Consider the following 23,854-nt stretch of genomic DNA (forward strand, 5'->3'; position numbering starts at 1 on the left):
TACTTCCTGGGCGTTTAGGAATGAAGCTTCGGTTGACCAGATCTGCAAAGCAGCAACTTGGTCCTCTTTGCATACTTTTACTAAATTCTACCATTTTGATGTATTTTCTTCTTCTGAAGCAGTTTTTGGTAGAAAAGTTCTTCAGGCAGCGGTTTCAGTTTGAATCTTCTGCTTATGTTTTTTGTTAAACTTTATTTTGGGTGTGGATTATTTTCAGCAGGAATTGGCTGTCTTTATTTTATCCCTCCCTCTCTAGTGACTCTTGTGTGGAAAGATCCACATCTTGGGTAGTCATTATCCCATACGTCACTAGCTCATGGACTCTTGTTAATTACATGAAAGAAAACATAATTTATGTAAGAACTTACCTGATAAATTCATTTCTTTCATATTAACAAGAGTCCATGAGGCCCACCCTTTTTTGTGGTGGTTATGATTTTTTTGTATAAAGCACAATTATTCCAATTCCTTTTTTTATATGCTTCGCACTTTTTTTCTTATCACCCCACTTCTTGGCTATTCGTTAAACTGATTTGTGGGTGTGGTGAGGGGTGTATTTATAGGCATTTTAAGGTTTGGGAAACTTTGCCCCTCCTGGTAGGAATGTATATCCCATACGTCACTAGCTCATGGACTCTTGTTAATATGAAAGAAATGAATTTATCAGGTAAGTTCTTACATAAATTATGTTTTTAAAACTTCTCATTTAATTGATGAAATTTCAAATGACCAACAACATAATTTATCCTCTACTGATGAGGATCTATCTGATACAGAAGATCCTTCCTCAGACATTGACACTGACAAATCTACTTATTTATTTAAAATAGAGTATATGCGTTCTTTATTCAAAGAAGTGTTAATTATTTTGGATATTAAGGTAACCAGTCCTATTGACGTTCAGTCTAATAAACGTTTAAATGCTGTTTTTAAACCTCCTGTGGTTTCTCCAGGGGTTTTTTCTATTCCTGAGGCTATTTCTGATATGATTTCTAGGGAATGGAATAAGCCAGGTACTTCTTTTATTCCTTCTTCAAGGTTTAAAAAATTGTATCCTTTACCAGCAAAACCTATAGAGTTTTAGGAAAAAATCCCCAAAGTTGATGGGGCTATTTCTACTCTTGCTAAACGTAGCACTATTCCTATGGAAGATAGTACTTCCTTTTAAGGATCCTTTAGATAGGAAGCTTGAATCTTATCTAAGGAAGGCCTATTTATATTCAGGTCATCTTCTCAGACCTGCAATTTATTTGGCTGATGTTGCGGCTGCATCAACCTTCTGGTTGGAGAATTTAGCGCAACAGGAATTGGATTCTGACTTATCTAGCATTATTCGCCTATTGCAATATGCTAATCATTTTATTGTGATGCAATTTTTGATATTATCAAAATTGATGTTAGATCCATGTCTTTAGCTTTTTTAGCTAGAAGAGCTTTGTGGCTTAAATCTTGGAATGCTGATATGACATCTAAATCTAGATTACTATCTCTTTCCTTTCCAAGGTAATAATTTATTTGGTTCTCAGTTGGATTCTATTATTTCAACTGTCACTGGGGGAAGGGAGTTTTTCTGCCTCAGGATTAAAAACCTAAGGGTAAAACCTTTTTTGTTCCTTTCGTCAGAATAAGGAACAAAAACTCAATCTTCCCACCAAGGAGTCTGCTTCCAATTGGAAGACTTCCTCAAATTGGATTAAATCCAAGCCATTTAGGAAACCAAAGTCAGCCCCTAAGTCCGCATGAAGGTGCGGCCCTCATTCCAGCTCAGCTGGTAGGGGGCAGATTAAGTTTTTTCAAAGATATTTGGATAAGATCTGTCCAAAATCAATGGATTCAGAGCATTGTCTCAGGGGTATCGAATAGGATTCAGAGTAAGACCTCCTGTGAGAAGATTTTTTTCTCTCACGTATCCCAGTAAATCCAGTAAAAGCTCAGACTTTCCTGAAGTGTGTTTCAGACCTGGAGTCTTCAGGGGTAATCATGCCAGTTCCTCCTCAGGAACAAGGTTTGGGGTTTTATTCAAATCTATTCATTGTACCAAAGAAGGAAAATTTATTCAGACCAGTTCTGGATCTGAAAAATTTTGAATCGTTATGTAAGAGTACCAACTTTCAAGATGGTGACTATAAAGGACTATTCTGCCTTTTGTTCAGCAAGGACATTATATGTCCACAATAGACTTGCAGTATGCATACCTTCATATTCCGATTCATCCAGAACATTATCAGTTTCTGATTTTCTCTTTTCTAAACAAGCATTACCAATTTTTTGCTCTTCCATTTGACCTAGCAACAGCTCCAAGAATCTTTTCAAAGGTTCTGGGTGCCCTACTCTTTGTAATTAGAGAACAGGGTATTGCAGTGTTTCCTTATTTGGACGATATCTTGTTACTAGCTCAGTCTTTGCGTACTGCAGAATCTCACACAAATCAACTAGTGTTGTTTCTTTGGAAACATGGTTGGAGGATCAATTTACCAAAAGTTTCTTGATTCCTCACACAAGGGTCACCTTTTTAGGCTTCCAGATAGATTCAGTGTCCATGACTCTGTCTCTAACAGACAAGAGGCGTTTTAAATTGGTTGCAGCATGCCGGCACCTTCAGTCTCAGTCTTTCCCTTCAGTGGCTATGTGCATGGAAGTTTTAGGTCTCATGACTGCAGCATCGGACGAGATCCCCTTTGCTCGTTTTCACATGAGACCTCTACAGCTTTGTATGCTGAATCAATATACGACACTCTCTGACATGGTGATAGATCACCATTGTTTAGTTCAAGGGGCTTCTTTTGTTCGGCCAACCTGGACTGTGATCACAACAGATGCGAGTCTTTCAGGTTGGGGAGCTGTTTGGGGATCTCTGACAGCACAAGGGGTTTGGAAATCTCAAGAGGCGAGATTACCAATAAATATTTTAGAAGTCCTTGCAATTCTCAGAGTTCTTCCGTTTTGGCCTCTGCTAAAGAGAGAACCGTTCATTTGTTTTCAGACAGACAATATCACAACAGTGGCATATGTCAATCATCATGGTGGGACTCACAGTCCCCAAGCTATGAAAAAGTATCTCAGATACTTGTTTGGGCGGAATCCAGCTCTTGTCTAATCTCTGCGGTGCTTATCCCAGGTGTAGACAATTGGGAGGCGGATTATCTCAGCCGCCAGACTTTACATCCAGAGGAGTAGTCTCTCCATCCAGATGTGTTTTCTTAGATTGTTCAGTTTTGGGGTCTTCCAGAGATAGATCTCATGGCCTCTCATCTAAACAAGAAACTTCCCAGATACCTATCCAGGTCCAGGGATGTTCAGGTGGAAGCAGGGCATGCGCTGACACTTCCTTGGTGTTATCATCCTGCTTACATTTTCCTGCCTCTAGTTCTCCTTCCAAGAGTGATCTCCAAAATCATTATGGAACAATCATTTGTGTTGCTGGTGGCTCCAGCATGGCCACACAGGTTTAGGTATGCGGATCTGGTTTGGATGTCCAGTTGCCCGCTTTGGCCACTTCCGTTCGGCCAGACCTACTATCTCAAGGTCCGTTTTTCCATCAGGATCTCAAATCATTAAATTTGAATGTATGGAAATTGAACGCTTAGTACTAAGTCATAGAGGTTTCTCTGACTCAGTGATTAATACTATGTTACAAGCTCGTAAATCTGTTTCTTGAAAGATTTATTATAGAGTTTGGAAGACTTACATTTCATGGTGTTCTTCTCATAAATTCTCCTGGCATTCTTTTAGAATTCCTAGAATTTTTACAGTTTATTCAGGACGGTTTGGATAAGGGTTTGTCTGCGAGTTCCTTGAAAGGATAAATCTCAGCTCTTTCGGTTTTATTTCACAGAAAGATTGCTATACTTCCTGATATACACTGTTTTGTACAGGCTTTAGTTCTTATTAAACCTGTTATTTAATCAATTTATCCTCCTTGGAGTCTTAATTTGGTTCTGACGGCTTTACAGGTTCTTCCATTTGAACCTATGCATTTTTTGGACATTAAACTACTTTCTTGAAAAGTGTTGTTCCTTTTGGTCATCTCTTCTGCTAGAAGAGTTTCTGAGTATCTGCTCTTTCCTGTGAGTCTCCTTTTCTGATTTTTTCATCAGGATAAGGCAGTTTTGCGGACTTCTTTTTAATTTTTACCTAAGGTTGTGAATTCTAACAACATTAGTAGAGACATTGTTGTCCCTTCCTTGTGTCCTAATCCTAAGAATTCTTTGGAAAGTTCCTTACAGTCTTTGGATGTGGTAAGAGCTTTGAAATATTATGTGGAAGCTACTAAAGATTTCAGGAAGACTTCTAGTCTATTTGTTTTATTTTCTGGTCCTAGGAAAGGTCAGAAGGCTTCTGCGATTTCCTTGGCTTCTTGGTTGAAACTTTTGATTCATCAAGCTTATTTAGAGTCGGGTCAGGCCCCGCCTCAGAGAATTACAGCTCATTCTACTAGATCAGTCTCCTCTTCGTGGGCTTTTAAGAATGAAGCTTCAGTTGATCAGATTTGCAAAGCGGCAACTTGGTCCTCTTTGCATACATTTACTAAATTCTACCGTTTTGATGTATTTGCTTCTTCGGAAGCAGTTTTTGGTAGAAAAGTTCTTCAGGCAGCTGTTTCAGTTTGATTCTTCTGCTTTTGATTTGTTTTTTTCTTTCAAAAATGAAAATAAACTTATTTTTTTGGGTTGTGGATTAATTTTTTCAGCGGAATATGACTGTTTTTATTTTTATTCCCTCCCTCTCTAGTGACTCTTGAGTGGAAGACTCCACATCTTGGGTATTGATATCCCATATGTCACTAGCTCATGGACTCTTGCCAATTAAATGAAAGAAAACATAATTTATGTAAGAACTTACCTGATAAATTCATTTCTTTCATATTGGCAAGAGTCCATGAGGCCCACCCTTTTTATGGTGGTTATGATTTTTTGTATAAAGCACAATTATTTCCAAATTTCCTTTGTTGATGCTTTCTACTCCTTTCTTTATCACCACACTGCTTGGCTATTCGTTAAACTGAATTGTGGGTGTGGTGAGGGGTGTATTTATAGGCATTTTGAGGTTTGGGAAACTTTGCCCCTCCTGGTAGGATTGTATATCCCATATGTCACTAGCTCATGGACTCTTGCCAATATGAAAGAAATGAATTTATCAGGTAAGTTCTTAGATAAATTATGTTTTTACCTCAAAAGTTCCTCAGTAGCCACATCCCATTGTAAAGGACTTCTAAGCAGCAAATCAGTATGTCTGTCCCGGGACAGCGGAAGGAGCGAGCTTTCGTGCACATTCATCTTATTTCCCTATTCAGTGTAAGGAAGTTTACAATGAAATCTCATGAGAGTTAAGTCAAATCTCAGGAGATCACAGTTAAAGTGTTCATGACCTCAGCACTGTTAATGCTGATTGGCTGCTGTTCATTTTTTATTTTTTACCTGCAGCTGGGAAGCAGCTAAAGTATAACTTTTTACACAGAACTTACTCTGCTGAGCTGAGGAATACTCAGGTGATATTTTCCTGTCAGCTTTTTACAGTTATACTGCATCAGTTTCAAGTGATTTAGCATATGAGTATTATGTCCCTTTAAGTTATTTTTGGAAAAGGAAAAGAAACGTGTGAGCGAGGCACACGGACTTGACCTTCACTTTAAGCATATTATATGTATAATTATTTGATGGTGTATAAAAAAAAAAAAGAAAAAAGGTGAGAGCTTTTTATAGACACAGTCATTTTTCTTTGGCAGCCGGAATGCTGAAAAGGCATTGGTTATGGACTTTGTAGATAATTAGTTATCCTTTAATAAGAAATGGACTCAATGATAGTAGATTGACTTTAGAAAAGGACTTTAAAGCCAAAGCCCGGCAGATACTTACTCTTTTTGGATCTATAATTCTGCTATGTCTTTTTAGTGTTTGTATATTACTGAATTTAAATAAAGCTCTTTTAAGAAAAGAAAAACAAACTACTAATTTAAAATTCAAACTAAGTGCTTTTGCATTGTCTTTTACTAGAGTATGCAATTCTGCTGTGTTTAGTGGTGGTTTAAAAGGATAGTAAAGTCCTAATTATACTTTCATGATTCAGATAGGGCATGTAATTTCAAATAATGTTCTAATTTACTTTTATCATCAAATTTGCTTTGTTCTATTAGTATTCTTAGTTGAAAGCTAAACCTAGGTAGGCTCATATGCTAATTTCTAAACCCTTAAAGGCGACCTCTTATGGGAATGCGTTTGACAGTTTTTCACAGCTAGAGAGCGTTAGTTCATGTGTTGCATATAAATAACATTGTGCTCATGCACATTAAGTTATTTAAGAGTCAGTACTAATTGCCTGAAATGCAAGTCTGTCAAAAGATCTGAGATAAGGAGGCAGTCAGCAGAGGCTTAGATACAAGATAACTACAGAGGTAAAAAGTATATTTCTATAACAGTGTTGGTTATGCAAAACTGGTGAATGGTAAATAAAGGGATTATCTATCTTTTTAAATAATAACATTTTTGGTGTTTACCATCCCTTTAACAGTCCAGTTTCTTACGCATAAGTAATTCCCCCATCTGTGCACTAGATGGCGCTCGTATACCCCATATTCCTGCCGGTACAATAGTCTGCTCATGTTTGGTTTATAACCGTGTTTTCCATCCTGTGGTACATTTACCCCTAGGGGAAGGTAATCTCAATGGTTTGCCCTTTCATCATTTTATGCCCTGCTGCAGCTAAGGTAGACGTTAAATATATCACACAATGTTCTCCTCAGGATTTATTTAAAGGGACAGTAAAGTCAAAATTAAACTCTCATGACTTTCTGATTTACTTCTATTATCAAATTGGCTTTGATCTCTTGGTATCTTTTATTGAAGAGTAACACTAGGTAGGTTCTTAAGAGCTCAGGAGTGTGCACAGGTCTTTAGTACTCTATGGCAGCAGTGTTTTGCAACATTGTATAACAAAGCTACAAATAATGTTGCAAAACACTACTTCTGCCATAGAGAACTAAAGACACGTGCACACTCCTGAGCTGTTAGGAGTCTACCTCGTTTTACTCTTAAATAAAAGATACCATGACAACGAAGCAAATTTGATAATAGAAGAAAGTTGTTTAAAATTGCAGGCTCTAACTGAATCATGCAAGTTTAATTTTGACTTTTACTGTCACTTTAATGGGCACACCACCCAGCTGATTTTACTGACCAACCAGCTAAAATGGAAGCCAATATTAAGCTAAAATAAGCATATATTACATTTTTTTTTCTTCAACTTTTGTTGCACAAATTATTATTAAATCAATTTATGCAATTAATTTGTACTTTGAATAGCTTAAATGGACGGTCTAGTCAAAATTAAACTTTCATGATTCAGATAGGGCAGGCAATTTTAAACAACTTTCCAATTTACTTTTATGATCAAATTTGCTTTGTTCTATTGTTATTCTTTGCTGAAAGATAAACTTAGCTAGGTTCTTATGCTAATTCCTAAGCCCTTGAATGCCGCTTCTTATCTCAGTGCATTTTGACAGTTTTAACAGCTAGACAGCGCTAGTTCATATGTGCTATACAGAAAACACTGTGCTCACTCCCGTGGAGTTATTTATGAGTCAGCACCGATTGGCTAAAATGCAACTCTGTCAAAAGCACTGACATAAGGGGGCAGTCTGCAGAGGCTTAGATACAAGGTAATCACAGATGTGAAAAGTGTATTAAAGGGACAGTCTACATGCGTTTGCAAGCACCTTGTTTGGGATTGTTGTGCTGTGGGCTCCTCACTCCGTCCTGTGCCACCACATGCAGGGCAAAAGAAAAAAAGTATTTTAAAAAATACTTTCCAAATGTAACTGTTATAGGATGGAAGCAACTCCTCCCAGAGAATCCGTGCGCGTGTCTATTGTGAAGCAGCATCCAATAATCAGGCTCTCACTTGTAAAATTCATGATGCACGCTGTAGTTTTGCGCATGTGCAATGTGTCTGCCCTAGTGTCTTAATGTTATTCAGTCCATTCACGCACACTGCTGGGTGCGATTTCAAACAAACACACAAGGAGGAGGAAGAAGGAGGGAGGAGAAGTTTGGCAGCCATATTAGGGCTGCCGAATAAAGATATTTTCCCAAGAATACTATAATCACTTTTGCCCTGCATGAGGCGGCACAGGACGGAGTGGGGTGCCCGCAGCACAACGATCCCAAACAAGGTGCTTGCAAACTCGTGTAGACTGTCCCTTTAATATAACTGTGTTGGTTATGCAAAACTGGGGAATCCTATAATATAAAAGGCCAAGTGTGTTTGTCCGAAGCTGTCATGCGTAGTAGAGACAGCACAAGGACAAACACACCTGGCCTTACCTGATCTGCTGTTTGCGGGTGCGGCGAAAGTGGGTGGGGGCGTGGCCGGGCATGGTGGGGGCGTGGCGGGGCCGGGTGCGGTCGGTGCGAGAGAGAGGGGAGAGAGATAGAAAGAGAGGGGAGAGACAAAAAGAGAGGAGAAAGAGCGAGAGCAAAAGAGAGGGGGAGAGAGAGAGCAAAAGAAGAGAGGGGGAGAGAGAGCAATAGAGAGGGGGAGAGAGAGCAATAGAGAGGGGGGAGAGAGTGAGCAAAAGAGAGGGATGGAGAGAGAGAGCAAAAGAGAGGGAGGGAGAGAGAGAAAAAGAGGGGAGAGAGAGCAAAAGAGAGGGGGGAGAGAGAGCGCAAAAGAGAGGGTGGAGAGAGAGAGCAAAAGAGAGGGGAAGAGAGCACAAAAGAGGGGGAGGGAGAGAGAGCAAAAGAGAGGGGGAGAGAGAGAGCAAAAGAGAGGGGAAGAGAGCACAAAAGAGGGGGAGGGAGAGAGAGCAAGGGGTGGGACCGCTGTACTGCAAAAAATGGCCTGTGTAAACGCGCTTTAGGATTAGTGAGTAATAAAGGGATTACCTATTTTTTAAACAATAACAATTCTGGAACAGACTGTCCCTTTAAGTAACATTTATAAATAAAAATGTTGTAATATGGAAGAGTATCACATGCCCCCCCCCCCCCCCCCCCGGCTACTTTATAATGCTACCAGCTGGCAACATTTTCTGTGGAGAACATTGTGAAAGAAATCAGCATTTCTCAGTTCCATATCCCCAATAGGCCAGATTGTATTTCTTGCATAGACTGAGACTGGTCAGCTGACTCATCTGAGATCATACAGGGAATTCTTTAGAATCTGTCTGGTTAGTGACATTTTGGGGAATGGAGTTGAGAAACGCAGGGAAAGTACCAGGTAAAGTGTATGTCACAGAGCCACGTGCCAGATTTAGGTCCACAGTGACATTTCACAAGGAAAATGTGCCATGGTGTTCTATACCCAAGTATGCCACAGTGATATGAGTCTGATATGTGATGTAGTTAGATTAAGAAATGTGCTATCAGGAATATTACCTCCCTCTTCATATGTGTTTTTTCCCTAATATAAGTGATACAATATTAAAAAACTAGATGTGCGTTTTCTCTGCAAGTTGCTCTAATATTTGCTGCATTCGGTAAAATTGAATTTTAAATTAAAATTCTGAAAATAGAAAACTATACCTCACTTATTTTGTTAACCTAATTACTGGGGCACATAGGGGGCACAGTTATGCTTGCTGGGGTGCTTGCTACAAAAATGCGGCTTATTTACAATGGTCTATAATACGCAGACAAACCCTAAACCCTGGTAGTATAGACAGCAAGAATCACATCTGCATTTTCAGTGCTGACACAGCAGATAACGCAGACTACAGTCAGCACTCCGTAGCAGCATTTATTGTCTTGTCTGTATTACACAACATGAGTGCTTCCCTCCAGCTTGTCATCTACATGTCATAGCCTATGGGAATCTTTGTCCCCCGTTCCTCTGGTTTGTCATGTTCATACCTTCACACCAATGCAACAGGACAATTCTAGTTGCTCCTTATATCTCCTTTAACAAAATAAGGGACTCTCATAATAGTGCAAAGCCAAGAAAACGTTCTATCTGTTTATCTGTGTAACTTTCTCTCTCCTGACACCCAAGAATATCCCCATATTATACAATACACTTTACCCCAAACAGGGAGGTGACATCATGCACCGTTCCCTATATCAGTGATTTTCAACCTTTTTTTGCCGTGGCACACTTTTTTACATTAAAAAATCCTGCGGCACACCACCATCCCAAAATTGTACAAAATCACACATTGTCGCCTAATACAGTATATATATATATATATATATATATATATATATATATATATATATATATATACACACACACTGTGCTGCCATTCCTCCTACAAACTATACATGACATATTGACATTCATTCATAAACATAATGATTGTCTGTGAATGAATGTCAGTATGTCATGGTTGTAAATGATGCCTGATGAGCCTGTCACATACCTCCCAATATTTCAAAATTTGAAAGAGGGACACCCCCGCTGGCTGGAACTGTTCTGGAGGAGGAGCAAAGCTGCGCCAGCATGCATGGGGCATTGAAGTGTTGCGGCGTGTAGAGCCGGCACTAGACACGTGTTGTGGTGGGTGGGGGTTCCTTCCAAGTGTGAACACGGGTTGGGGGAGCGAGCTGCCACTGCGCTGTTACCCTCAGTCATCATCTCACTCAAAATGAGTGAAACGGCCCAGAATAAAAAACAAGCAAAATTTAAAAAATATGTCACACTGTTGTCAGTCTGCCATGGCAAACCTAGTTGAAAAACACTGCCCTATATAACACAAGGCTCTGTGTTGCCAAACAAGTAATCCAAATTAAAGGGACAGTCAACACCAGCATTTTTGTTGTTTTAAAAGATAGATAATCCCTTTATTTACCATTCCCCAGTTTTGCTTAACCAACACTGTTATATTAATATACTTTTTACCTCTGTGATTACCTTGTATCTAAACCTCTGCAGACTGCCCCCTTATTTCAGTTCATCAGTGCTCACTCCTCGGTAAATTCACGTGCATGATCTCAATGTTATCTATATGAAACACATGAACTAACGCCCTCTAGTGGTGAAAAACTGTCAAAATGCATTTAGATTAGAGGCATCCTTCAAGGTCTAAGAAATTAGCATATGAAACGCCTAGATTTAGCTTTCAACTAAGAATACCAAGAGAACAAAGCAAAATTGGTGATAAAAGTAAATTAGAATTTTGTTTAAAATTACATACCCTATTTGAATCATGAGTTTTTTTTAGACTAGACTGTCCCTTAAAGTTCAGCACTCAGGCAAGCATACTGGTGTGCAGGCTGTCAGGGTTAACACCAAATACCCCCAAACAAATGGCAAAATAAACGATGCAGCAGCACCACCAATCCTTCTTACAAGGTTTATTGGACCAAACACAACGTTTCGGACCCAAGTCAAAAGCATTCCTTAAATACCCTAAGCTCCACCTCCCAATTAACCCACTCACAACTCACTATGTGAAACTTATTTAATCACTTCTGCTGATATAGAGAGAGATAAATCCTCATCTTCATGATATATAGAATTTAATCACAGTTAATACACATTCTCTTATCTAATCGTTATATTTATATATTACAGTTGTGCTCATAAATTTACATACCCTGGCAGAATTTATGATTTCTTGGCCATTTTTCAGAGAATATGAATAACACAAAAACTTTTCTTTCACTCATGGTTAGTGTTTGGCTGAAGCCATTTATTATCAATCAACTGTGTTTACTCTTTTTAAATCATAATGACAACAGAAACTACCCAAATGACCCTGATAAAATGTTTACATACCCTGGTGATTTTGGCCTGATAACATGCACACAAGTTCACACAAAGGGGTTTGAATGGCTATTAAAGGGACAGTCAAGTCCAAAAAAAACTTTCATGTTTCAAATAGGGCATGTAATTTTAAACAACTTTCCAATTTACTTTTATCACCAATTTTGCTTTGTTCTTTTAGTATTATTAGTTGAAAGTTTGACCTAGGAAGGCTCATATGATAATTTCTAAGCCCTTGAAGGCCGCCTCTAATCACATGTTTTTGTATTTGCTTTTCACAGCAGGGGGGAGCTAGTTCAGGTAAACCCTATAGATAACATTGTGAGCACGGCCGTGGATTGTGGCAGACACTGCACTAATTGGCTAATATGAAAGTCAATAGATAATAAATAAAATGTCATGTGATCAGGGGGCTGTCAGAAGATGCTTAGATACAAGGAAATCACAGAGGTAAAAGTATATTTATATAACCATGTTGGCTGTGCAAACCTGGGGAATGGGTAATAAAGGGATTATCTATCTTTTAAAACAACAAAAATTCTGGTGTTGACTGTCCCTTTAAAGGTAACCATCCTCACCTGTGATCTGTTTTCTTGTAATTAGTGTGTGTGTGTAAAAGGTCAATGAGTTTCTGGACTCCTGACAGACCCTTGCATCTTTCATCCAATGCTGCACTGACTATTCTGAGTCATGGGGAAAGCAAAAGAATTGTCAAAGGATCTGCGGGAAAAGGTAGTTGAACTGTATAAAACAGGAAAAGGATATAAAAAGATATCCAAGGAATTGAGAATGCAAATCAGCAGTGTTCAAACTCTAATCAAGAAGTGGAAAATAAGTGGTTCTGTTGAAACCAAACCACGGTCAGGTAGACCAACTAAAATTTCAGCCACAACTGCCAGGAAAATTGTTCGGGATGCAAAGACAAACCCACAAATAACTTCAGGTAAAATACAGGACTCTCTGAAAACATGTGGTGTGGCTGTTTCAAGATACACAATAAGGAGGCACTTGAAGAAAGATGGGCTACATGGTCGAGTCGCCAGAAGAAAGCCATTACTACGCAAATGCCACAAAGTATCCAGCTTACAATACGCCAAACAGCACAGAGACAAGCCTCAAACCTTCTGGCACAAAGTCATTTGGAGTGATGAGACCAAAATTCAGCTTTTTGGTCACAATCATAAACGCTACATTTGGAGAGAAGTCAACAAGGTACACCATTCCTACTGTGAAACACGGAGGTGGATTGCTGATGTTTTGGGGATGTGTGAGCTACAAAGGCACAGGAAATTTGGTCAGAATTGATGGCAAGATGAATGCAGTATGTTATCAAACAGAACCCCTCATTAGAGTTTGAATTCTCAATTCCTTGGATATCTTTTTATATCCCTTTCCTGTTTTATACAGTTCAACTACCTTTTCCTGCAGATCCTTTGACAATTCTTTTGCTTTCCCCATGACTCAGAATCCAGAAACGTCAGTGCAGCACTGGATGAAAGATGCAAGGGTCTGTCAGGAGTCCAGGAACTCATTGACCTTTTATACACACACACTAATTACAAGCAAACAGATCAAAAGCCCCTTTGTGTCAACTTGTGTGCATGTTATCAGGCCAAAATCACCAGGGTATGTAAACTTTTGATCAGGGTCATTTGGGTAGTTTCTGTTGTCATTATGATTTAAAAATAGTAAACACAGTTAATTGATAATAAATGGCTTCATCCAAACACTAACCATGAGTGAAAGAAACATTTTTGTGTTATCATTCATATTCTCTGAAAAATGGCCAAGAAATCATAAATTCTGCCAGGGTATGTAGACTTATGAGCACAACTGTATATAACGATTAGCTAAGAGAATGTGTATTCTCAAAGACGGAGATGTAACAACACGTGCTATTCGCCAAGTAATACAAGGCGCTCTTGCACCAAACAGGGAGTTTTGATGTCACATACTGTTCTCCATATAACGCAATACTCTACAGCACCGAACAGTGAGGTGTGCCGTCACTCCATTCCCAGAGTAATGCTAAGCGCTCTAATACCAAACAGGGAGTTGTGACGTTACATATAGTTCTCCATGTAATGCAACACACTGCAGCACCAAACAGTGAGATGTAGGGCCTTGTATTACTTGGGGAATTGCATATAACACAAGGCTGTGTGTCACCAAACAAGGTGTGACATTACACACCTTTTAGGGAGGTGACATCATGCGCCATTCTCCATTTAACACAAGGCTCTGTGTCACCAAAACGAGGAGATGTAAGGACATGTGCCATTCGCCAAGTTATACATGGCACTCTTGCAACAAACAGGGAGTTTTGACATCACGAACAGTTCTCCATAAAATGCGAAACTCTGTAGCACCAAATAGTGAGGTGTGCCATTACGTGCTATTCATCAAGTACTACAATGCGGTCTGGTAGCAAATGGAGTTGTGACAACACGCGCCATTCCACAAGTAATACATGGCACCCTGGTACCAAACAGGGAATTGTGATGATGTGCGCCATTCCACAAGTAATAAAAGGTACTCTGGTACCTAACAGGGAGTTGTGACGACACGCACCATTCCACAAGTAATACAAGGCGCCCTGGTACCAAACAGGGAGTTGTGACGACGCGCCATTTCACAAGTAATACAAGGAGCTCTGGTACCAAACAGGGAGTTGTGACGACGCGCCATTCCACAAGTAATACAAGGCGCCCTGGTACCAAACAGGAAGTTGTGACGACACACGCCATTCCACAAGTAATACAAGGTGCCCTGGTACCAAACAGGGAGTTGTGACGACACGCGCCATTCCACAAGTAATACAAGGCGCCCTGGTACCAAACAGGAAGTTGTGACGACACGCGCCATTCCACAAGTAATACAAGGCGCCCTGGTACCAAACAGGGAGTTGTGACGACACGCGCCATTCCACAAGTAATACATGGCGCCCTGGTACCAAACAGGGAATTGTGATGATGTGCGCCATTCCACAAGTAATACATGGAGCTCTGGTACCTAACAGGGAGTTGTGACGACGCACCATTCCACAAGTAATACAAGGCGCCCTGGTACCAAACAGGGAGTTGTGACGACGCGCACCATTCCACAAGTAATACATGGCGCCCTGGTACCAAACAGGGAATTGTGATGATGTGCGCCATTCCACAAGTAATAAAAGGTACTCTGGTACCTAACAGGGAGTTGTGACGACACGCACCATTCCACAAGTAATACAAGGCGCCCTGGTACCAAACAGGGAGTTGTGACGACGCGCACCATTCCACAAGTAATACAAGGCGCCCTGGTACCAAACAGGGAGTTGTGACGACGCACCATTCCACAAGTAATGCAAGGCGCCCTGGTACCAAACAGGAAGTTGTGACAACGCACGCCATTCCACAAGTAATGCAAGGCGCCCTGGTACCAAACAGGGAATTGTGATGATGTGCACCATTCCACAAGTAATGCAAGGCGCCCTGGTACCTAACAGGGAGTTGTGACGACACGCGCCATTCCACAAGTAATACAAGACGCCCTGGTACCAAACAGGGAGTTGTGACGACGCGCCATTTCACAAGTAATACAAGGCACCCTGGTACCAAACAGGGAGTTGTGACGACACGCCCCATTCCACAAGTAATACAAGGCGCCCTGGTACCAAACAGGGAGTTGTGACGACACGCTCCATTCCACAAGTAATACAAGACGCCCTGGTACCAAACAGGGAGTTGTGACGACGCGCCATTTCACAAGTAATACAAGGCACCCTGGTACCAAACAGGGAGTTGTGACGACGCGCCATTTCACAAGTAATACAAGGAGCTCTGGTACCAAACAGGGAGTTGTGACGACACGCGCCATTTCACAAGTAATACAAGGCGCCCTGGTACCAAACAGGGAGTTGTAACAACACGCGCCATTCCACAAGTAATACAAGGAGCTCTGGTACCAAACAGGGAGTTGTAACATCACATACCATTCTCCATATAATGCAATATTCTGTAGCACCAAACAGTGAGATGTGATGTTAGACGCCATTTTCCATATAACACAAGACGTTGTGTTGCCAATAAGTAAGGTGTGACATTACTCGCCTTTCTCCCCATATAATACAAGGCTCTCTGGTACCAAACAGGGAGGTGTTATGTCATACGTTATTTTGCATACAACATGGGTGTGAGGTGTGACGTCACGTGCCAAAACAGGGAGGTGTGTTGTCATGCTCTATGCCCCATATAATACAAGGCTCTCTGGTACCAAACAGGGTGTGATGTCACATACCATTCTCCATGAAATACATACAAGACACTGTGGTACCAAACAGTGAGGTATACATCACCCCCCCCCCCCCCTTCATGAAACAAGGTGCTGTGGTAGCAAACAGGGAGGTGTGAGGTCACAGGTCATTCCCTGTATAATACAAGGTACTCTGGTAGCAAACAGGGATGTGTGAGGTCATGGGTCATTCCCTGTATAATACAAGGTACTCTGGTAGCACATAGGGAGGTGTCTTCACGCACAATTCCCCATATAACACAAGGCTTTGTAGTACCCAACGGTGAGGTGTGTCGTCACTCGCCAAACCACATATATCGCAAAAAGCTTTGGTACCAAACAGGGAGGTGTGTCATCACTCGCCAAACCACATATTTTAGAAAGAGCTCTGGTATCAAACAGGGAGGTGTGACGTCACTCGCCAAACCCCATATAACACAAAGAGCTCTGGTACCAAACAGGGTGCTGTGTCGTCACTCGCCAAATCCCATATAACACAAATAGCTCTGGTACCAAACAGGAAGGTGTATCGTCACTTGCCAAACCCCATATAACACAAAGAGCTCTGGTACCAAACAGGAAGGTGTGTCGTCACTCGCCAAACCCCATATAACACAAAGAGCTCTGGTAGCAAACAGGAAGGTGTATCGTCACTCGCCAAATCCCATATAACACAAAGAGCTCTGGTACCAAACAGGAAGGTGTATCGTCACTCGCCAAACCCCATATAACACAAAGAGCTCTGGTACCAAACAGGAAGGTGTATCGTCACTTGCCAAATCCCATATAACACAAAGAGCTCTGGTACTAAACAGGGAGGTGTGTCGTCACTCGCCAAACCCCATATAACACAAAGAGCTCTGGTACCAAACAGGAAGGTGTATCGTCACTCGCCAAACCCCATATAACACAAAGAGCTCTGGTACCAAACAGGAAGGTGTATCGTCACTCACCAAATCCCATATAACACAAAGAGCTCTGGTACCAAACAGGAAGGTGTATCGTCACTCGCCAAATCCCATATAACACAAAGAGCTCTGGTACCAAACAGGGAGGTGCGTCGTCACTTGCCAAAGCCCATATAACACAAAGGGCTCTGGTACCACTACCAAACAGGGTGCTATGTCGTTACTCGCCAAATCCCATATAACAGAAAGAGCTCTGGTACCAAACAGGAAGGTGTATCGTCACTCGCCAAACCCCATATAACACAAAGAGCTCTGGTACCAAACAGGAAGGTGTATCGTCGCTCGCCAAACCCCATATAACACAAAGAGCTCTGGTAACAAACAGGAAGGTGTGTCGTCACTCGCCAAACCCCATATAACACAAAGAGCTCTGGTACCAAACAGGAAGGTGTGTCGTCACTCGCCAAACCCCATATAACACAAAGAGCTCTGGTACCAAACAGGAAGGTGTATCGTCACTCGCCAAATCCCATATAACACAAAGAGCTCTGGTACCAAACAGGAAGGTGTATCGTCGCTCGCCAAATCCCATATAACACAAAGAGCTCTGGTACCAAACAGGAAGGTGTATCGTCACTCGCCAAATCCCATATAACACAAAGAGCTCTGGTACCAAAAAGTGAGGTGCGTCGTCACTCGCCAAAGCCCATATAACACAAAGGGCTCTGGTACCACTACCAAACAGGGTGCTATGTCATTACTCGCCAAATCCCATATAACATAAAGAGCTCTGGTACCAAACAGGGAGGTGCGTCGTCACTTGCCAAAGCCCATATAACACAAAGAGCTCTGGTACCAAACAGGGAGGTGTATCGTCACTCGCCAAACCCCATATAACACAAAGAGCTCTGGTACCAAACAGGGCGGTGTGTCGTTACTTGCCAAACCCCATATAACACAAAGAGCTCTGGTACCAAACAGGGAGGTGTGTCGTCACTCGCCAAACCCCATATAACACAAAGATGTCACTCGCCAAATCCCATATAACACCTCTGGTACCAAACAGGGAGGTGTGTCGTCATTTGCCAAACCCCATATAACAACAAATCATGGAAATGCCTCTCTCTGACTTAAACGGGGCTTAAAGGGACATGAAAAACAGTTTCTTTCTTGCTGGTAGGTAGGCTCAGGAGCGTGCACGTGTATACAGCACTATATGGCAGCAGTTTTACAATAGTGTTTTACCTTTGTAAAACTATTGAGGTTTCCTGTCTCTTTTAAACTCTCTGCAGTTAGTTTTCTAGCTGTGCTCGCATTTGGTGGGGTACAGAGGTTACTAGTCAAATGCACCCAAAAGCATAAATGTCTCTTGATTTTTCACGTCTGAGTGAGAGTGTAAGTTTGTGTAATTGTGTGTGTTTTTAGCAGTATAGTAGTGCATGTGTTTGTATGAGGTGTTCGCACGGCTTGTGTGTGCATGTGCATATGCTGACATTTGTGCATGTGCATGTTTATGTATGGTAATGCATGTGTGTGCATACATGTGCATGCTGATGTTTGTGTACACGTGACCCGACTGCTTTTTATATACATACACCACTGCCCCCCCCCCAGGCCTCATACAGAACAATAATCATGACTAAGTTTCCCACAATTCTCTGCTGTCCAGTGATGCCACTTAAAGGACCAGTCAACACATTAGATTTGCATAATCAACAAATGCAAGATAACAAGACAATGCAATAGCACTTAGTCTGAACTTCAAATGAGTAGTAGATTTTTTTATAACAAATTTCAAAGTTATGTATATTTCCACTCTCCTTGTACCATGTGATAGCAATCAGCCAATCACAAATGCATTCTGTGAATTCTTGCACATGCTCAGTAGGATCTGGTGACTCAAAAAGTGTAAATATAAAAGAATGTGCACATTTTTTTTAATGGAAGTAAAATGGAAAGTTGTTTAAAATTACATGCTGTATCTGAATCATGAAAATTTAATTTAACCTGAGTGTCCCTTTAAGGACTACTAATTACAGTAGAATTGCATAATTAACAAGCACATAATAACACATAATAACAAGAAAAAGCTATAACACCTACCCTGTATCATGTGACAGACATCAGCCAATCACAGACTAGTATATACGTAAACCCTTTGAGCTTACGCACATGCTCAGTAGGACCTTGTTCCCCAGAAAGTGTGTATATAAAAGAAACCTGTGCAAAATTGTATAATGGAAGTCAATTGGAAAGTATCTTATAACGGCTGCTGTTTCTGAATCATATTGACTTGAGTTTCCTATTCGCATCTATTCATTTGTTTCCCTAGCTGGTCTCTATATATTTTACAATAATCTACAGATTTGTACAAATTCCTTTACATCCGGTGTTAATTACTTGATCGTCAGACACTGCACTATAATCCCTTTTCTAGGTTAGGGGTCCAATCCTGATCCCCTTGGAACACGACTTACTACTTTAATTGGTTCACAAACTTCATTCCCAATCCTTACACCATCTGATCCACCACCCCCCCCGGCACTAATACTCATAGCATGTGTCTTGAATCTATATAACATTCCCCTGTCCAGAGCGTCTGCCACCGATTTGCTTTATGTAAGTTACTGCCCACTTCATCATAGGATAGCTTATTATTGCACCAAGTGGGCTCCCCTTATGGTCTTGTGACCTAGCATGGGGCCCTGAATAGAATCTTTTATAATAGTTATCTGTCAGTATGGTCTGTGGCCCCTATTCTATGATGCAATTAACTGAGTGTAAGAGATGCTTCAGACGTGATTCTGTGACCTCTGGATGCCGTCTCTTGCTCCCTCGTTTCATGTCACAGAGGGGGGGTTGTGGGCCCCTGTTTGAGCACACTATACCATTGTTCCTCACTCCTCTGCAGTCTGGTCAGTGACATTCAGGAGAAGGACAAGGCTACACTAAGGGGCAGATAAGTGAATCTCTTTCCGTTGTGTCTTCCTTGTGCCTATTCAACCAGCTGCTGGGATGCACGACCTCACTGCTGGTATAGCTCCATAATCTCTATGGGACAAAAGTCACTTTATCACTGTGAGTGAATTCAAAGACTTGTTTCTTTACATGCTCTGCAATGACTCTACTTGTTCTGCAATGACCATACAAGCTCTGCAGATAGACTACACACTCTGCAATGACTCTACTTGATCTGCAATGACCATACAAGCTCTGCAGATAGACTACACACTCTGCAATGACTCTACTTGTTCTGCAATGACCATACAAGCTCTGCAGATAGACTACACACTCTGCAATGACTCTACTTGATCTGCAATGACCATACAAGCTCTGCAGACAGACTACACGCTCTGCAATGACTCTACTTGTTCTGCAATGACCATACAAGCTCTGCAGATAGACTACACACTCTGCAATGACTCTACTTGTTCTGCAATGACCATACAAGCTCTGCAGATAGACTACACACTCTGCAATGACTCTACTTGTTCTGCAATGGCCATACGAGCTCTGCAGATAGACTACACACTCTGCAATGACTCTATTTGTTCTGCAATGACCATACAAGCTCTGCAGATAGACTACACACTCTGCAATGACTCTACTTGTTCTGCAATGGCCATACGAGCTCTGCAGATAGACTACACACTCTGCAATGACTCTACTTGTTCTGCAATGGCCATACGAGCTCTGCAGATAGACTACACACTCTGCAATGACTCTACTTGTTCTGCAATGGCCATACGAGCTCTGCAGATAGACTACACACTCTGCAATGACTCTACTTGTTCTGCAATGACCATACAAGCTCTGCAGATAGACTACACACTCTGCAATGACTCTACTTGTTCTGCAATGACCATACAAGCTCTGCAGATAGACTACACACTCTGAAATGACTCTACTTGTTCTGCAATGACCATACGAGCTCTGCAGATAGACTACACACTCTGCAATGACTCTACTTGTTCTGCAATGACCATACGAGCTCTGCAGATAGACTACATACTCTGCAATGACTCTACTTGTTCTGCAATGGCCATACGAGCTCTGCAGATAGACTACACACTCTGCAATGACTCTACTTGTTCTGCAATGACCATACAAGCTCTGCAGATAGACTACACACTCTGCAATGACTCTACTTGTTCTGCAATGGCCATACGAGCTCTGCAGATAGACTACACACTCTGCAATGACTCTACTTGTTCTGCAATGGCCATACAAGCTCTGCAGATAGACTACACACTCTGCAATGACTACTTGTTCTGCAATGGCCATACAAGCTCTGCAGATAGACTACACACTCTGCAATGACTACTTGTTCTGCAATGACCATACGAGCTCTGCAGATAGACTACACACTCTGCAATGACCATATGAGCTCTACAAAAATGCTTTGCAAGGACTCTAGTAGCTTTGCAATGACCACACAAGCTCTGCAGAGACAGACTGCACGCTCTGCAAGGATGCTGTATACTTTAAATTTATTTTTTCTTGTTCCTATATTTGTAACCCTTCCATTTATAGTACTGAGTAAGCCTGTTGCCTCTTTATCACTGGAAATAACACAGCATTACTAATACCTGACTCATGTTAGCTAGGTACTCTATTTAAATTCCCTTAACCCTTTGGTGGCCATATGCTGCAACTAGAGGGCTAAGCAACTATTAAATGATCGCGTATTAGTCATTATAATAAACTGTGATCTCATCAGCAAATGAAACCACCTTACAGTATTGAGTGTGCAATCTCACAAAAAGTTGGGAAGTTCCTGGTGATTACTGTACACAAGTAAATGCAGCTTACAACTATAAATCAGCTACAGAAACACAGCACTAGATGGGGATGTGACGTACTGCAAAACACTGCTGCCATAGCTTACTAAAGACACGTGCACACTCCTGAGCTGTTATGAGCTTTTCCAGTTTTACTCTTCATTAAAAGATACTAAGAGAACAAAGCAAAATTTGTAACAGAAGTCGATTGGAAAGTTATTTAAAATTGCATGCTCTGTCTGAATCATTTAAATTTTTATGTTGACTTTAATGTCCCTTTTAAGAATTTATAAATGTTTATTCGCAACATTCATAGCTTCATCTTAAAGGGACGCTCAAGTCAAAATTAAACATGATTCAGATAGACAATGTAATTTTAAACAACTTTCCAATTTACCTCCATTAACAAAATGTGCATTTTCTTTTTATGTTTACACTTTTTGAGTCACCAGCTTCTACTGAGCATGTGCAAGAATTCACAGAATAGACATACATGCATTTGTGATTGGCTGTTGGCTGTCACATGATGCAGGAGGAGTGGAAATAGACAGAACTTTTAAATTTGTCAGAAAAAAATCTACTACTCATTTGAATTACATTATCTTGTTTTATTGCATTTGTTGTTAATGTAAATCTACTGTATTGACTGGTCCTTTAAAGGGACACTCAATCAAAATTAAACTTTCATTATTCAGATAGAGCATGCCATTTTAAACAACTTTCCAATTTACTTCCATTAACTAAATGTGCACAGTCTTTTTATATTTAATCTTTTTGAGTCACCAGCTCCTACTGAGCATGTGCAAGAATAAGTGTGTATGTATTTGTGAATGGCTGATGGCTGTCACATGGTACGTGTATGCATTTGTGATTGGCTGATGGCTGTCACATAGTACAGGGGGAGTGGAAACTTTTAAAATTGTCAGAAAAAAAATCTACTACTCATTTGAAGTTCAGACTAAGTGCTATTGCATTGTCTTGTTATCTTGCATTTGTTGATTATGCAAATATACTGTGTTGACTGGCATTTGTTAGGACATCTGTTTTATGGTTTGGCCTTGTTAAAGGGTGGGACAAAGGCTCTCTGTAATCTTTATATAGATGAATTCCGATTGGATGAAAAAAATATTTTAAAACCCTACTCGTGATTTTCACACACAAAAAACACCACATGATTCTTCTTAACCAAAACACTTTCTAAAACACCTGCGCTTACTTACTGGTTCAATAATAGGCTTATAAATGCACTAAACGATACAGTATATCTCACATCAATTTAAACTAATATTTGTAATCTTCAGTGCTTTTATGTGTTTTCAAAACTGTGATTTTCTTCTTTCAGTAATTTCTACCAATACATTCGTTGTAAATCACTAGTACATATAGTTAGTAGCCTTGAGATTTTACTAAGGTTTAATAATTAATATGCTATTTGTTTATTGATATGCTATTCGCTTACGTTAAATGTGTATCACATATAAAATCAATAGAATTTAACAGTAATCTCTTTTACGTATACTGATTTCTATCATACCTTAATGTCTCAGGGAGTATGGTAGACAACTAGTGTTCACTAGTTATTTCTTTCTCTTTAAATCAGGATCTCCCCAGCTTCCTTATGAGTGCGGTGCAGCTTCACAGTTCACTGAACTTTGTAGAGCGTTTCAGAATCGGTAGTACTAAAAAACAACAAGAAGAGAGAGCGCAGCCGCGACTCAAGGTAAAAGTTTTTAATTTCACTTTGCGCATATATACAGACTGCACTTACAGGAATACAAAAATTACTAGCGTCTTTGGAAATCTCACACAGTCCCCGGTACTCCGGTATCAATCAGCTTCAGCTGTTAACTTGCTCGTTTCCACTTCCGGCGTGCGGACTTTATTAGTTGTTCCTTTACACGGTGCAAGGATTCGTTCAGATTTTGCTATCCAAACACATTTATTGGACTCGACTGGATCAGATAACGTCTACGCGTTTCGTCCGTCTTCTGCGGACTTTTTCAAGACTTCTGATTAGTATATCTTTTTCGCGGGGATCCTACTCGTGATTTTCACACACAAAAAACACCACATGATTCTTCTTAAGGAACTATATATAGATATCCCCATAAATGGCAAAGACCCACCAGAATGTGAAGAGCAGTGTCATTTTTATAGCATAAACTGCTAAAGAGATGTCCCTACGTTACAGTTCCA

General features: G+C 40.6%; 1 protein-coding gene across 1 annotated transcript in view; it reads left to right on the top strand.

Moving 5' to 3' along the window:
- The window catches only part of ABCD1 (ATP binding cassette subfamily D member 1), a 225,147-nt gene that overhangs the window by 190,851 nt on the left and 10,442 nt on the right, over positions 1 to 23,854 (top strand). The window lies entirely within an intron of this gene.

The sequence above is a fragment of the Bombina bombina genome, chromosome 12, assembly GCF_027579735.1.
Source record: "Bombina bombina isolate aBomBom1 chromosome 12, aBomBom1.pri, whole genome shotgun sequence".
Lineage (NCBI taxonomy): Eukaryota > Metazoa > Chordata > Amphibia > Anura > Bombinatoridae > Bombina > Bombina bombina.